This window comes from Marmota monax, unplaced genomic scaffold (genome assembly GCF_021218885.2).
Source record: "Marmota monax isolate L192 unplaced genomic scaffold, Marmota_monax_Labrador192_F-V1.1 WCK01_AAM20220418_F8-fsc00488, whole genome shotgun sequence".
NCBI lineage: Eukaryota > Metazoa > Chordata > Mammalia > Rodentia > Sciuridae > Marmota > Marmota monax.
Genome location: NW_026694712.1, coordinates 72,551 through 89,025, shown reverse-complemented (window position 1 = coordinate 89,025; position 16,475 = coordinate 72,551). Strand labels below are relative to the sequence as shown.

The 16,475-nt window shown below is 38.1% G+C and overlaps 1 pseudogene; it reads right to left on the bottom strand.

Annotated features, from left to right (window-relative positions):
• Positions 1-819: 819 nt before the first annotated feature.
• Positions 820-13,950, bottom strand: LOC124078867 (tetratricopeptide repeat protein 9C-like; annotated as a pseudogene).
• Positions 13,951-16,475: the final 2,525 nt, after the last annotated feature.

Here is a 16,475-nt window from a genome sequence, read left to right as displayed (position 1 = left end):
TCCATCAGGTGCTTTAAAGACACCAAGCAATAACAGCTCTTTCTTATTGTTTCTCTCCTCCATGAAGACCTGTGCTCTTACAAAATATAAGGACAGGTAAAGAAGGCATTAAAGTTTTTATCCTGCTCTATTATGGTATTGTTTCTAGAGGGCTTGGTAATATAACCTAAGTTTTTTAGAGAAACAAGCACACTATAGATGTGCATCTATTAAAAATTAAAACATTTACTCAGGCATTTTTTTGGTGGGAGATACAAGGGCTGAAGGGTTATTAAATAAATACTTAAATGCATGACTCCAAAGTTTTTAAGAATATAAGCAAAAGCAAGAACTAGAATTACCAGGGGAAAAAGATAAACTAGATGTATTTTTGTAGGGGAAAAAGAATCTGAATGTTCGTGAAATATGGAGGAGAAAAAGGAATTAATTTAAATCAAAATGATTAATTTCAAATCTTTCATTTTAATACATTTTGGTCTAATTTATAATGTCTAGTTCCACCATATATGTTTTCCTGTTTGGCTTTGGATATCTGAGAAAACAATAGAAGACACTGCTTTCTGCCTATCCTTACCATTTCATCCTCTGTTAGCATTCTCCTCTGAATATGAATACACCTAGCAACATCTATCATTTAATCTATGCTAGAAATGTGATTAATTCCACCTGTAGCTGATGAATGTTTTCTGGTGTATTTTTCAAGGCAAACATCGCCAACAATAATATATATTGAAAGTTATGCAAATAAACAGATGGATAGACCAAAAAAAAAAAAAAAAAAAGACATACAAGGTCTAAGTAGTACAGAGTTTATGCAGAATAGGAAACAAAACAGAAATCCACCCGGGTCAGAGGTATACAGTTAATTTCTCTTGCTCAGGCTCAGGTTTCCCCTTGATGGGTCTTTAATGGTTCACCTAAGTTCAAGTGGAGAAGAACCATTCTTCTTTGTTAACCAAACATGTCAAGGTACAGCTGCTTCTCTTTCCTATGGTAGCTTCTGAGTTCTGACTGCATTAGCTGAAGGTACCTCCGGACATTGGCATCTTTAGGCTGCCTATTTGACAGCAGCCAGTAGGTAGTGCTGAGCCTGGTCATAGTCCTGCTGATGAAAGAGCCTGATACAAGGCCTTCTCATTATCAGGCTGTCCTTTAAAGACACTTGGTGTCTTAAAAGCACCTGATTGAAAACTCTGAAACTTTCTGACTGTACTGTCACTCGTTGGTAGTGCACTAGCTCCATCTGAAGAAGACAGGCAACTAGATTGTTGTAGCTGTCTGTCTGAGTCCTGTGCAGGATGTTTTCTCGTTCAGGTTTGAGAGCCGGGCCTTGAGGTCCTAGATTAGGTATCCCGAAGTGAAGACTTGGATCCAGACCCCGCAGCTGAAGCAGAGCTCCAGCTGCATCACAGTACTTCGCCTGCCAGTCATGCTGGTTCCCTTCCTCCTGGTAGAGCTGAGCCTCCTCCTGCAGGCGTTTCTCCAGAGCTCTTGGTCGCCCACTGTTCTTATGGAATCGGGAAGTGAAAGAGCACTGACACTCTGGGCTTGGAATCAAAACACTTGATTTAGGTAGTCGACTTAAGAAAGCAGTTGCTTTCTCTTCTCCAGGAGAGCCCCTGGGAGGGAAGCTTTGCTTGTTTCTCCACCCCCACGGCCAACACCACCTCTCTGCGGTCTTTTTTCGGTCTCCAGAAGTGCAGGAAACTAGTTAGGAAAAGGATGTGAGAATAATGAGGCCAAAGATTAAATGATTTCCTAAAGAAGCAATTCGGGGGACAGAGACTTCGCGAAAAACTAAAGGCCATGCGAGGGAACCACAGGCAGGATCCTTCCTCCTTTCTTATGGACACACCCCCTGACCTGGAAGAAAAAGGGAGTAGGTGGTGACAGCTGCTAAAAACACAAGAGGTCTTCCCTCCATCCCAGCTCTTGATTTGTCCTATTCAACAGGCATTTGTTGTTGTCTGTGCTTAAAGAATGGGGGAGATAAAAGACCAGCAAATAACCTGGCCACATGTAAACATTGGTAGGGGTCAAGGGAGGAAGGCTGAAGACCTGTTCTAAAAATTCACCTCTATAGTAACAGTAAAAAAGCAACAAAAAGATTGTAAATACATCATCTACTAGGGAACTTGGTATTTGTTACTCTTTGCCCTTTCAGACCACACATTAATGATAAGAATGGAAGAGTAGCCACAGAGGGTACATTCTACATACTCTGCTATCTACAATGGAACTGCCTGATCTATTAGAGGAACACCACTCTAGTAAGAACTTCAGTAAAAGTGGGACCCTTGGGCTCTGACACAGTATACACTATGTCAAAACCCACTAATTGCAGCCAAAGAAGAAATAGAAAAATTACACTATGAAGTCCAGTCAGAAAGGTTGGGGACATATCCAGTGATAAAAAGTCCCGGAGTTCAATCCCCAGCACAACAACAAATAAACAAACAAACAATAAAACTGTTGTTGGGGCAACAGCTGAAGACATTACTAGAATTGAGATAATTTAGGAATACATTTGTTTAATTCAACCAGAAATTGACTAAATCCAAGATGGGGAATTTGTGTTCTATTCTGCATGAAATTATGGTCATTCACCTTTTTAACCTATAAAAGTACCTTTTGAAAACATCTTTATTGCAATATAACACCCATACCATAAAATTTGTCCCAAACAACTTTTTACACTTGTGCACTCATAAGTCTTCCCCAACTTACAAAAGACTTCCACTTAAGTAAAGGCTTCAACACTTCTAAACTGCCTTGGATTCTGTTTTTTCCTTTCTCTACTTCTTTCTTATCACCCCCCAAAACTTACTTGTTCTGTGTCCAGCTTTTATACCCATCACCTTGTAGCTCTGGTCTAATCACAGCAAATGTGTTAATTGGCTCAGATCAAGAGGAGTGGACTAGAAAGTTACTTATGTGCCTCACTTAGCACAGTATTGAGCAACCTTTTATGTTAAATAGGACAATTAACTAATCAAAGCACTTTCCCAGTCCAGGAAAAAATACTGAGATTAATTTCAGATAAAGGTAGGCAGACTTGCTAGCTTAGGGAAGCAAACAGAAAAATATTGACTCATTCATAACAAGAATATCACAAAGTGAATCATGTAAACACCACAGACCTGTCATTTAAAACATTTGCATCACTTCTCAAATTTTCTTATTTCCTTTTACATTCATTTTCCTACCTGACTTTGATCCCTGGCTTTATGTCAATAGTTTGACCTATCCTAGAATTTCACCTAAATGAATTAGAGAGTGTGTGGTGTCTATCTCTGGTTTATTTCATGTATGATAATGCTTTTAAGATTTACAGAAATCATTGTACATGTAAGTAGTTAATCTCTTTTTAATTTTTAATGGTATTCCCATTGTATGTTTATATCTGACATAGTGAAATATTTCTTATTTCTAGTATTTGACTATCACATAAGAAGCTGCTATGCACATTTCATATTATTTTGTCAGAGTATACTTTCTTTTGGATAAATTCATTTATACAATCACTGTGTCATATGGTGTTTGCTTTATAAAATCTGTCAAACTGTTTTCCAGAATAGGTACATAATTTTCAGTTCTTTAACAATGTGTAAGATTCCAAATGTTGCACACCTTCACCAATGTTTGTTCTTGTCAATCTCTTAATTTTAGATATTTTAACAAATGTTTTTTCACTTTTGGGCTTCTTTTAGTTTATATCCTCTAATTATTAATCATGTTGTGCATATTTTTAATGTATTTATCATTCAGATATCTTCTTTGGTGACATGCTCATTCAATACTTATCCATTTTTAGTAAGGTTGACTAATATTCAGTTGCAAGAGTTCTTCAGGAATTGTGGATATGAGTTACCCATTCTATACATGTTTTACAAAGGTTCTTTCCCAACCCATGGCTTCACTCTTCATTTCTCACTGCTTTAATTTTTGAATATAAAAAGCTCTTCATTTTAATAAAGACAAATCAATTACTTTTTTCCCCCAAAGTTTGAAATTTGAGGACTTCTCCATCTAATCTTTACCTATCTCAAGGCAGAAAGACTTTCCCCTTTGTCGTTTTTTGTTTTCTGAGAAATTTTAAAGTTTCAGCTCTTCCATTTAGATTTTTTGATTCAACTTGAGAAATGTTCTACACATGATATGAGATAAATAACAATGTTAATATTTTAAAAATATGAACATAAAATTATTTCAAGACTATATGCCAAAAAGGCTATTTCATTCACTCAATCATTTGTTGAGGAATCTGAGGCCCATTTCTTGGCTCTATGTGGGTTTCATTAATACCTTTTCAGTTCCTATGTCAATGCCACATGATCTTGTTATAAAGATTTATGTTAAAACTTGAAAGCAGGAACCTTTTAAAACTTTTTTCAAGATATTTTATTTTTATTATCCTAAGGCATTTTCCTATTTTATAAGCTTTAAACAATGTTAAAAAAAAGCCTGCCAAGATATTTTTTCAGGATGCTTTGAATTTATAGCTCAATTTGGTAAAAATTGACATTTTAGTGACATTCAGTCTCCACCACAAGCAGGGTTTTACTTTCATTTATTTGGACCACAACCAATTTGTACTGAACAATGTTTTGTAGTTTGTAGTAAGTTTTGCACACACATTGTTAATTATATTTCTAAATATTTTCTATTTTTATTTCAGTGCAAATGACAGTTTTACTTTTCAGTTATTACAGGAAATAGAAATGTAGTTGATTTTTGTGTACTGATTTTGCATCTTGAAACTTGGCCAAAATGTCATTCCTTAGTTCTATTATCTATTTTGTAGATTCTTTGTAATTTTCCACATAAGGATTTATGATGTTTGTGAAAATTATATTTCAACAAAGCCTGTATTTAGCCTACTAACACATTTTAGACACTACTAAATCCCAGTCGGTACAGAGAATGAAAAGATGCTGACAAGACTTGCTTTTGATGATGCTAAACATAATTTCTATTTTTTCTATCCTCTTTTCTATATTAATTAGAAATCTATAATGTGCATGAGAACTAAATTTCAAATGTGATTCCATCATTTAATATAATCTTATTTAGATAAGGTTTAATTTGCTTGTTTATTTAAGAATAGTTGATATAAAATATTTAGCATAGTTTATGGTATAAGGTAATATTCAAAAGAGCATCTCTCATTATGTTAGTAAACAAAAAAAAAGGAGGAAAAGAAAGTTAGGTTAAAACAAAAGATTAAAGGATAACAGAGATTTTTAACAATGGCCAGAGGCTAACCCTTACTCTCTATTGCTCAAACACCAGCTTACGTATTACCTGGAATTTAAATACTAGAGCTTCTAAGAATCCAGAGAAAACTCCATGGTTCACTCATGTCAGGAGGTCTTCTTTACTCACATTCATCTTCATCTCTGCTCATGTTCCTCTTGCTGACTCAAAAATCACAAACCCTGACTCCCTCACTATTCTTAGAAACAGCAGCACAAATTCAGTTAATGTGATTCTTCAGTTCAGTAATTTGATTAAGGGTCCAGAGAATTACAAGGAGTTGTCCATGGTTCAGCCATGAACTTTATTTCCAGGGTATCTGGTCTCTGATGGCAATACAAAGTCCCTTTTCAATCTTGGGATATTTCTCACATGGGCCTTCTTTGAAAATCTTAAATAAGGTAGGTAGTATTAAGGCAGAGTGAAACTTTGTTAATGTTTGCCTAGTGCTGCATCTCTGTTATTTCTTTTAGGCAGATTTAACTGGATTTCAGGCAAGCAGAGCCATCTTTCACTCCCTTCCCTTTACTTTCCAATCTGTTCCATTAAGGCTTTACTAATGGGTCAGTGCCAACCAAGACCACCATTATACCCGTAGTCCAGAGCACCAACTGTGTTGGTCTAACCCACATCACATTAAAACTCAACTTAATTTCTAGACTTCTTAACAGTTATTTAGACAAAATTAATTTTTATTTAAATTTTCATCAATCATCTTAAAACATATGTTTAGTGGGAAATAAAATGTATCTATATGAGTTCATAATGCATAAAAAGGATAGTTTTTCTTATTTTCCATATGGAAGAACTCTAAAGACAGAAGCTTTTTTTGCTGCAAATATATTTTTTGTTTTTTTCACATTTGGCACTATTCATGACTCTCTTATCTATGTAGACACAATTACCATTATCTTCAATTTTGTACCTGCAACAAAACAAAGAAATTTTTATTTATGGGACCTTAGGAAAGATAACCAAGCACAGCCTCAAACACAGAATATAAACTTTGGTAACCATGTTTCCAAATATGCATTACAGAAGGAATAGAGGAAGTTGAACAAGCAGTTTATTTCCTCATATCAGTCTCCAGATACTATCTCAGGGCTCTGATGATGGTAAAAAACCACACTGTTAACTTCACTTCCATAACAACACAGTGCAAGTACCTCAAGTTGTCAATAACATGGAAAACACTGTACATCATTTTATGAGAGCCTGAATTCTTCCCCTTATGCTTTAGAATACTAATAAGTCAATCTAGCCATCTGGAGATGATGCAGAGGCAGAGTGTAACTGACATGTCACTGAACAAACTTCCATAGTATATCCAATGCTAAAACAGAGGCTCACTTGGCCACTCTGCAACCATCACCACAGTGAAACAGGTATTCTTCATTTGATGCAGTATGATGTGAAAGCAATTGCAAAATATCTACAGAGGGTTTTCTAAATTCATATTTTTAGATCACATAGAAACACATATTAAACTTCACAATTAAAATAATAGAATGGTGAATTATGATTTCTCCCTTTAATTTCTGGTTATAATTAGCACTGGTGCCTAGATCTAAAATATGTGTATATCCATCCCTCCATAGCCTCATAAATATTTTAAAAGTTCATAATGTATTTTAAAAAAAGTTTTCTCTAAGCTGTGGACCTCCAGTATGGTGAATTCCAAAATCCATAGATATTCAAGTTAATTATATAAAGTGGTGCAGTATTTGCCTATAACCTAGGTGTATCTTCCCAGACTTTAAATCAGCTTTATATCAGTTATACTATCTAATATGGTATAAATGCCATGTAAATAGTTATTGTAATGTATTGTTTTGTGGAATAATGACCAAAAATCATGTCTGTTCATGCTTCATACTACACAAAATTTTTCATCTAGTATCTTTTGGTCCTTTTTTTTTTTTTTTTTTTGGCTGAATCAATGGATGTGGAAACCGGAAACCGCAGATGCAGAGCATCAGCTGTGTAGCCCTTCCTATGTGTTCCCTAGTGCCATCTGAGAACTTACCAAAATATTATGGGCTGATGCAGGGAGCATCTATGAACCATGTGTGGACCAAAGTGATGTTGGAGCCATTAGGTATCAGGAACTCCCAGTGGGAACCTAATGGTTTGAGAATGCTTGGTTCAGGTGGTGTCCTGCCTACCTTAAGGCTCAAGTTCTAGCACAGCCTCCAGGGGATGGGTGTGGCTTACCAAAATGTCAACCATCCTCTTCACTACAAGACCCCTGCCACACCAAGAAGCAAACACCAAACTAGACTCCTCCCACTTTGAAACCTTAGAGCTGCATTGATGTACTCTCCCTTAAATAATCAGAGCCTTTTCTTCAGTTGTTTGGGTTCCAGCTCCTATCAGGACTGGAAGTCCCATCAGACACTCCTCTTTCCATATCTAATTTCTAGATCTGTATTTATTTCTTACTGATTATTTTAGAATTTTCATTTGCCATGCGGCCCACATCTTCTGAGCAGAAACCGACCCTGTCAGGATGCTGGCCACCTTGTTATGGCTGAATTATATCTCCTCCACAACTCCAAATTTCATATATTGAAGCCCAAACCTCCAGTACCTAGATAAGGTAACCTTATTTTGTGATAAGGTTTTTAAAGGGATAAATAACTTAAAATGAGATATTTTGGGTGGGCCAAATATGGCAGTATGTCTGATGATCTCATAAAATAATATAATTTTGACACAGACTTGAGTGTACACAGAGGGTAATCTGTGAAAGACACCCAGTGAGAAGGCCACCTTATGAAAGTCAAGATGAGAAGCCCCAGAAAACCAACATTTCCCACAACTTCTTGTGGACTTTTAGCATCCAAAATTAGTAAAAAGCCTAGCCTGTGGCATTTATTACAGTAATCCTAGCAAAGTAACACACCAAATTTTACCAACTAATAAATTTGATTTCTTCATTTAAAAAATAGGACTATATATACTATGTAACATCAGGTTAAATTGTCAATTTTTTTCAGGAAAATGTCATAAATATTAGATTTTTTTAATCAGAAAGTGTATGTCACACTTTTTTATATCTTCTCAAAGCTATAAACATTATTATTGGTTATATTATTGCTCTCAAGTTATTGTGTATTTTTACCCCAAATTTGATGTAAATATAATGATCAAAGAAGTTTCTCTAAAACTTCTCATAACTTCTTTGTGTCTTATATATAATATAATGTCTGACATTTTACGTGTATGCTGCTGAACAAGTACCTATCACAAGGTAGGTGCTCAGTAAATGGTAACTACTGGTTCCTCTATGGAGAGCACCTTGTCCTTCCAGTCTGAGGTTGGAGAAATGTTTAAATGTTTACAAAACAAAAATGGAATCTAAGGGTATAACTGGTTCTTCAGGATAAGGAATATAAAGTTCTAGAATTTTAAATAAAAGTAAACAGGCAAACACATTTAAATGCTGCCCCCCCTCCAAAAAAAAACAAACAAACAAAAAAAAAAAAACAAAAGGCAAAGTTTCAAGTTTAAAGAGATAAGGATCAAACTACTTGGACTTCCATCTAGTTTAGGATACAATGACATTATGACCCACGTGTAGGGTACAATTCAATACAATATTCACATCTGTGTGTTGAATTCAATACAATTCAACACACAGATGTGAACATTGGTATTTTAAAGGCCAGAAATGTGTCTGGAGTTTCTCTTTGGCATCTATTTTTTGAGGGCCTATTGTGGAATGCTGTGGAGGAAACTATAGAGGTAGCTGCCAATGAACTCAGAATTCTTATCAAGTGTAACTCAATTAATAAATGTTATTAAAGCTTACCATTGTTTGTATACACTCCCATCTGCCCATTTCCAGGTTTCACTATCATTGAGTTTGTTCAGTCCTATCCAATATGTAGAAGGGGTCTTCAGCATTTGCATCAAAGTTTCCTGTTACAGAATACAGAATGTAATGTATATCTCCTACTTTTCTTATTCTTACTATATAAAATGCTATTGTCTTTGTCTGAGTCCACTAGACTCTCTCCATATCCTTACCAGGGTTACTGCAATTGCCTGATGACATAATTCTCTTGTTTTTGTATTTGTCATTCAGTAGCCAGTCTCACCACAGCAAAGAAAATAATTCTTGTGAAATTGAAGTCAGAGCACATCACACTTTTACTGGTAATTTGATATCTCCATATTTTCCTGTGAGCAAAGTCTTTACAATAACTTACAAGACCCTACTGATCCACGTTCTCATTCCCTTTCTCATTTTAGCCGTATGGACTTCTTCAGGAAAATGAAGTGGTGACTGGCTGTCACCACTCTGTTCCTTGAATGACCTGGGCATGCATCTACCTGAAGAACTGTGCTCCAGCTGTTTCCTTTTGCTGGAGACCTTATCCACCAGATACTCCCTTAACTACCTTCATTACCTGCTTTACATATTGACTCCATCATCACCTCAATGAGCTCTGACCTTGCCTTCAATCTACCCAATTAGCTAACTCATCATACCTATTAATTTGTATACTTTCTGCATAAAACTTACTACCTTCCAGCATGCTATATAATTTAAATATTTGCCATCATTGTTCTTCATTGCTTGTGTCTTCCACTGGGATGTAACCTCCAAATGGGCAAAGATCTTTGGCTGGCTTTATGGACCAACATATCACACTGTACCCATACACCTACCATATAACAGCCACTCAATACATTCAATCAGATTAATCTTACAAAGGAGATATCTAACCATTTCCTTTGGGAAGTTGAACTTAGCCAGAGATGCATAATATATTTTGCAGCTTTCCTGGCTGTTGCTCCAAGAAGTTTCATATTCAGATAACAAGAAGCAGTATTTATGGATTCAGTTCCAGCCTTGTGGACATTTATTTAAGTCCAGTGAGCATGACTTATCTTTAAATATCTTTGTAATTCCAACTAAAATTAACAGGATGATAAAGGAAAAAAATGAAAAACAAGTGTAAGAGGAAAAATCTGACCTTCAGCATAAAAGATTCTTATATATTTCAGACTGATAAAATATATTTTACTTTCACATTCAGTTTGAAAGATTTAACTTTAAACATCAACTCAGATTGATGTTTGAGTTGAGTACTGAGAACAATTAAACATCAAGAACAGAGAATGAAAGAAATTTGCACTGGAGAACGAATATCTATGTGTAACTTATTACAGCAATAACAACATCCAGAAACTTTCCTTCCCATTTTTTCATATTACTGGTATTTCCCTTATTCATTCATTTCATTTCTTAAATATTACTGTGCTGTCTGGAACAAGTTTCACTGTAAATAAGTTCCTCTATATTTATAACCTCAAAGCGCTTGTTTTCTATCAGTGAATTAACTGAGACTCAATTGTCTTTCAAAGACAGCATTTTTCCAGAAGTTGAAGCTGTTTCTTTGTCTTTTGTCCTTAAACAAAATGCATTAGAAGGAAAAAATATGCTGAAATTTTATTAAATTTTTACTGCTTACTTTTACTCTTTACTGTAATAGATAGATGAAGTTACTTAAGATATAACTTAGAGAAACAAGATTTAAAGCTTCCCTTACACATAGCTGAAAAAAAAATGAATGGCTCATACTAAAAACTATGAATAGGAGGACCCTCAAATGGAAGGACCAACTAGCAGTGCGGTCCTACTTTTGGATACCTGGCATGAAAGCCAAGTGAAAATATTATGGTCATTGAAATTATTTAAAAGTATTCGATTAAAAATTATTTTTAAATGCCAAGTTTAAATTGACAACTAATAAAAAATGTGTATTTGATCCAAAATCTGGATCACCAGAGAGCAGTTGTCTCATTCATTCACTAATTTATTCAATCTTTCATTTATACATTCAACAAATACCACTTGAGAATCCACAATACCATGGACCCTTTTTGTAGCTCTAAGAATACAATGACAAATATAACTTTAAAACATCCTTGCTTTTATAAAATTTACATATCTGAATTATATGCATTGTCCTAAAAGAGGATCAGGATTGTTGGTAGAAATAGTTACAATTTTAGTGCAGACGTCAGGATAGGGTTAAATGGGAAGGTGATGAGCAGTAAAGGCTTGAAGCGAGTAGGCTAGGGAGGCAAATGCATATATAAAAGAAAATCATCTTTCTAAAACCAATAACTGAAGTAAATGTGCCTGGCTGGTTCACCAAATAGTGAGAATATCCATGTCCCTGTGGACTGAGTGAAGAGAAGCAAATGGTATTTGAGGAGTAAGGTGGTGACTGGATCCAATAAGAGCACAACAGAGCCTTTGAAGGAATTTGTCTTTACTCCAAGTGAATGAAAACCTACTGCAGAGTTTTGAACATATCTAATTAGGATGTTTAAAATTTTATTAAAAACAAACTCTAGAGCTGTTGTGGTAGTGCATGCCTATAATCCCAGCAACTCAGGAGGCTGAGGCAGGAGGATTTTGAGTTCAAAGCCAACCTCAGCAACTTAAGGAGGCCCTCAGAAACTTAGCAAGACCCTGTCTCAAAACAAAAAATAAAAAGGACTGTGGAAGTGGCTCAGAGGAAACATGCCCCAGATTCAATCCGTGGTACCAACAAAACAAAACAAAACAAAAACAGACTCCAGAATTGTATTTTCGAGTATGGAAGCTTGTAGTCACATGTTGTTATTGAGTACTTAAAATGTGTCTAGTCCCAATTCAGATGTCCTGCAAGTATAAAATTTATACTGAATAAACTCAGAAAAAAAGAAAAGGTAAAAGTCTCATAAATAATGTTTATACTGTTACATGGTGAAATGCTATATAAGGCTAAAAGAAAATATAATTTCAATGACTTTTACTAATTTCCTTTTTGTTCTTAGTGTTGCTTCTAGAATTGTAAATTATATATGTACATGTAATGACTTGCATTATTTTTGTACTGGACTGTGTTACTCAAGGAGATCAAGGATGGAAGAGGGAAGAACATTAGAAAAGAAATGATGGCTAGGTGCTGAGCAAAAAGTTTTCAGACTCTGTTTATAGTTTGAAAGACTAGGCAGATTTTGCTGATTATATTTGGAACATGAGAAGAAAAAGAGTTAAAAATGATTATAAGGGTTTTGGGTTTTAAAATTAGAAGGATAAATTTACTATTTTCTGGGATGAGGAAGATCACATATAGAGGAGGTTATGGAAGAGAGAGAGATTAATATTTCAACTTAGACAATGTTGAGTTTTAGATATTTATATGAAAGCCAAGTAGGCAGTTGGACTTAAAAAGTTTGGCAAGAATCCCAGATTGGAGATGTATACTGGGGTTATTTGTGTGGTAAAGTTCTAGTTGAGAACACCAAGGGTACAAGGGTTGGAAAAGAGGGGATTCTCTTCAAGGACTGAGCCCTGAGCCGTTCCAAAGGTAAAAGGTCAGGAAGAAAAGAGAGAACAAGTTAAGGAAATGAATAAAGAACAATAAAGTGGGTAGGAAGCAAATGCAGAAAATATGTTATTTTGTAAGCCAAATGAAGACATTATTTTTAGGAAGGAGGAGTGCCAAAGACTTGGATAGGTTCAATAAGACGAAGACTGACAGTGGCCCACTAGATTTAGCAATACTGAAATCATTGACAAACTTGAAAGACAAGTTTGGTGGGGGGAAGTGGATGGGGAGTGGAAGCCTGATCAGAATGAGTTTAATAGAAAATGATAAGGGCTCAGTGTGTAGCCCAATGGCGAAGTGTGTTCTAAGCATGAACGGGGCATGAGATTCAATCCCCAGCCCAAATATAGGAGGAGAAGGAGAGGTGGAAAGAACAGAAGAAAAAGGAGAGCAACTAGTGCTATACCTAAGCTTTATAAATATTTATCAAATGACTGGTTATTCTAGAAGGTAGAGCAGGGGACTAAATTTGAAAAGCAATTAAATATCCTGGCTTATAGAACAGTTTCTGATTTCAGCTATTTAAAATTAGGGAAGAAAAAATATAGTCATTGGTTTCAGACTGGATCAATAATCATACAATTGATATTTTTTAGCAGAAATTGTTAACTTACATTTTTTAGGAAATCTTAAAATCCCCCAAAGAAGGAAAGCAAGGGTTCCACATGCCAAACTTGAAAGGATTATCATTTTCTTTTTTACTATACATAAGGGAAACAAATGTCATTATCTTTTGGAGGAACACAAGCTAATCTCTCTTTAGTATGTTCTCCTGTCCACAGCCCAGTAAATAAAATATTAGAAAATGCAAAAGGGTAAGATGTTACAACTCCTCAGCAGTAGCAAACTCAAAAGTGCCTTGGCTCCACTTTTTGGTGTCATTTTGTGAAATTATGCTATTCATTCTCCTACCTAGATTCTAGGACAAAACCAGAGTTTCCTCCTGAGGCAATTTAATGAAATGCTGTTTTTTTTTTTTTTTTTTTTTCCAAGGGGGACAGGGGTAAAGTGAGATGTATTCCCCCTTTTTAAAAAAAGTATTTGTTTTATTAATGTAGACTGCTTTCATTTCATTTCAAGGTGCTTGTAATGGGCAATACCCTCCGCTGCCCCCACCCCAAATGCTGAGGTTCCAGGCAAAATCAGGAAAGGAGACTGGGGATAATCACAGAAAGTGCATTTCTGAGCCGGTGGACAAACTGTCAACTCTCTTACCCATCTGGTTCCTCTTGGGCTCCTCAGCTATCTTATTCTCAGCCTCTTCTCCCCCTGCTTCCAACCCATTTGAAGTTTCCATGATTGCAGAGGCTGGAATAATCCTAGGAATTAACTGATAACTGCTAATTATATTTGTTGATTACAAATGCAAGAAACAGGGCCGAGTTTTCTCAGAGGGTGGCGCCACAGCAAGAATGTATGAGACACTTATAGGAGCTTACACCGAGCACAGAGCGGCCGAGTTCCGGCTCCCGGAACCGTCCCGGAACCGCCCTGGCTCAGGGCTGCGGAGCCCGCGGAGGCTGCTTCTTGGACCCTGCTACTATCAGAGCATACACCAAACACTAAGCGGCCGAATTCCGGCTCCCGGAACTGAGCCCGCGGGGGCTGCTTCTTGGAGCCTACACTTATAGGAGCTTACACCGAGCACGGAGCGGCCGAGTTCCGGCTCCCGGAACTTCCCTGGACCGGGGCTAGGAGCCCGCGGAAACTGTGTCTCGGTCCGGGTCCTGCTGAGGGCAGGTCAGGACTCACCCATTGCTTGGGTTGCCTGGCAAGGGGAACGAAATGCTGCCATTCGCATAGGATACCAACATGGCAGAGATCTGATGTCAGCAGAAAGCGGTGGAGGAGAGATCTTCATCAATACCAGCGGTGACATAAGCAGTTGGTCTTCTGGTAAGGGGGGTGAGGCTCAGTCACCCGAGTCTCCTCAATTTGTCCTCGAGCCGGAGGGAAGGAGCCGGGCCGCCGCCAGCCCCCGGAGCAGGCCCAGCGGCTCGCCAGCGTGGTGACCGCGTGACCCCAATTGGAGAGGGGGCGGAGCGGAGCCGCCACCCACACCCGCCAGGTGGGCAGACCCACGACCCAGTAGTACATGGGCGTGGTAGGAGGGGCAGGGCAGAGCCGCCCTTCGCGCTTGCAAGGTAAACAGACCTGTGACAGCCTGGCGGGTCAGGCCCAGTGGCCTGCCAGTGTGGTACACACGTCACCCCAACTCGAGTAGGGGCAGAGCAGATCCTTATCCCACGCCCGGATCAGGCCCTGCCGGTGTGGTGGTCACGTGACCCCAATTGGAGTGGGGGTGGAGCGGAACCGCCACCCGTGCCCGCAGGGTGAGCAGACCAGTGATCAACCTGCAGATCAGGCCCAGGGGTCCGCAGGCGTGGTAGGAGGGGCAGGGCAGATCCGCCGCCCGCGCCTTCAAGGTAGGCAGACCTACAACAGACCGGCGGATCAGGCCCAGGAGCCTGCCGGCGGGGTACAAACACCACCCTAATTGGAGTAGTGACAGAGCAGAGTCGCCTCCCTTGCCAGGAACAGACCCAGCATCCTGCAGGCGGGGTAGTCACGACACCCCAATTGGAGTAGGGGCAAAGCAGAGCCTCCACTCGTGCCCGAAAGGTGGGCAGATCTGCGACCGACCAGCAGGACAGGCCCAGTGGCCTGCTGGTACGACAGACACGTCACCCCAATTGGAGTAGGGGCAGAACAGAGCCGCCACCAGCTCCCAGAACAGGCCCAGTGACCTGCCGGCGTGGTAGCCACGACACCCCAATTGGAATAAGGAGAGAGCAGAGCCACCGCCCGCACCTGCAGGAAAGATACGCAAGCAGTATGAAAAGACAAGGAAAGAAAGGACCACAAGCAATGCAGGTCAACGCAACTTTAGAAGAGGTAACAGCTGCAGCAGATGGAATGTCAGATAAAGAATTCAGGATATACATGCTTCAGATGATCTGGAGTATCAAGGAAGACATTAAACAGCAAAATCAGACAATGAAAGATCACTTCGACAACGAATTACGCAAACAAATCCAGGAAGCAAAGGATCAACTATACAGGGAGATAGAGGTTATAAAAAACAAACAATCAGAAATCCTAGAAATGCAGGAAGCAATAAACCAACTTAAAAACTCAATGGAGAATACTACCAACAGAGTAGAACACTTAGAAGATAGAACATCAGACAATGAAGACAAAGTATTTCAACTGGAAAAGAACATAGACAGCTCAGCAAGACTGTTAAGAAACCATGAGCAGAACATCCAAGAAATATGGGATAACATTAAGAGACCAAACTTAAGAGTCATTGGGATACAGGAAGGTACAGAGCTCCAAACCAAAGGAATGAGCAGTCTATTCCATGAAATAATACAAGAAAACTTCCCAGACTTGAAGAATGAGACAGAATCCCAAATCCTAGAAGCCTACAGGACGCAGAGTGTGCAAAATCATAAGAGATCCACACCTAGACACATTATAATGAAGATGCCCAACATACAGAATAAGGAGAGAATTTTAAAAGCTACAAGAGAAAGGAAGCAGATTACATTTAGGGGCAAGCCAATCAGGATAACAGCTGATCTTTCAACACAGACTCTGAAAGCTAGAAGATCCTGGAATAACATATTTCAAACACTGAAAGATAATGGGTTCCAACCAAGAATTGTGTATCCAGCGAAATTAAGCTTCAGGATGGAGAATGAAATTAAAACCTTCCACGATAAACAAAAGTTTAAAGAATTCGCAGCTAGAAAACCATCTCTTCAAAACATCCTAGCCAAAGTATTACAGGAAGAGGAAATGGAAAATAACAATGAA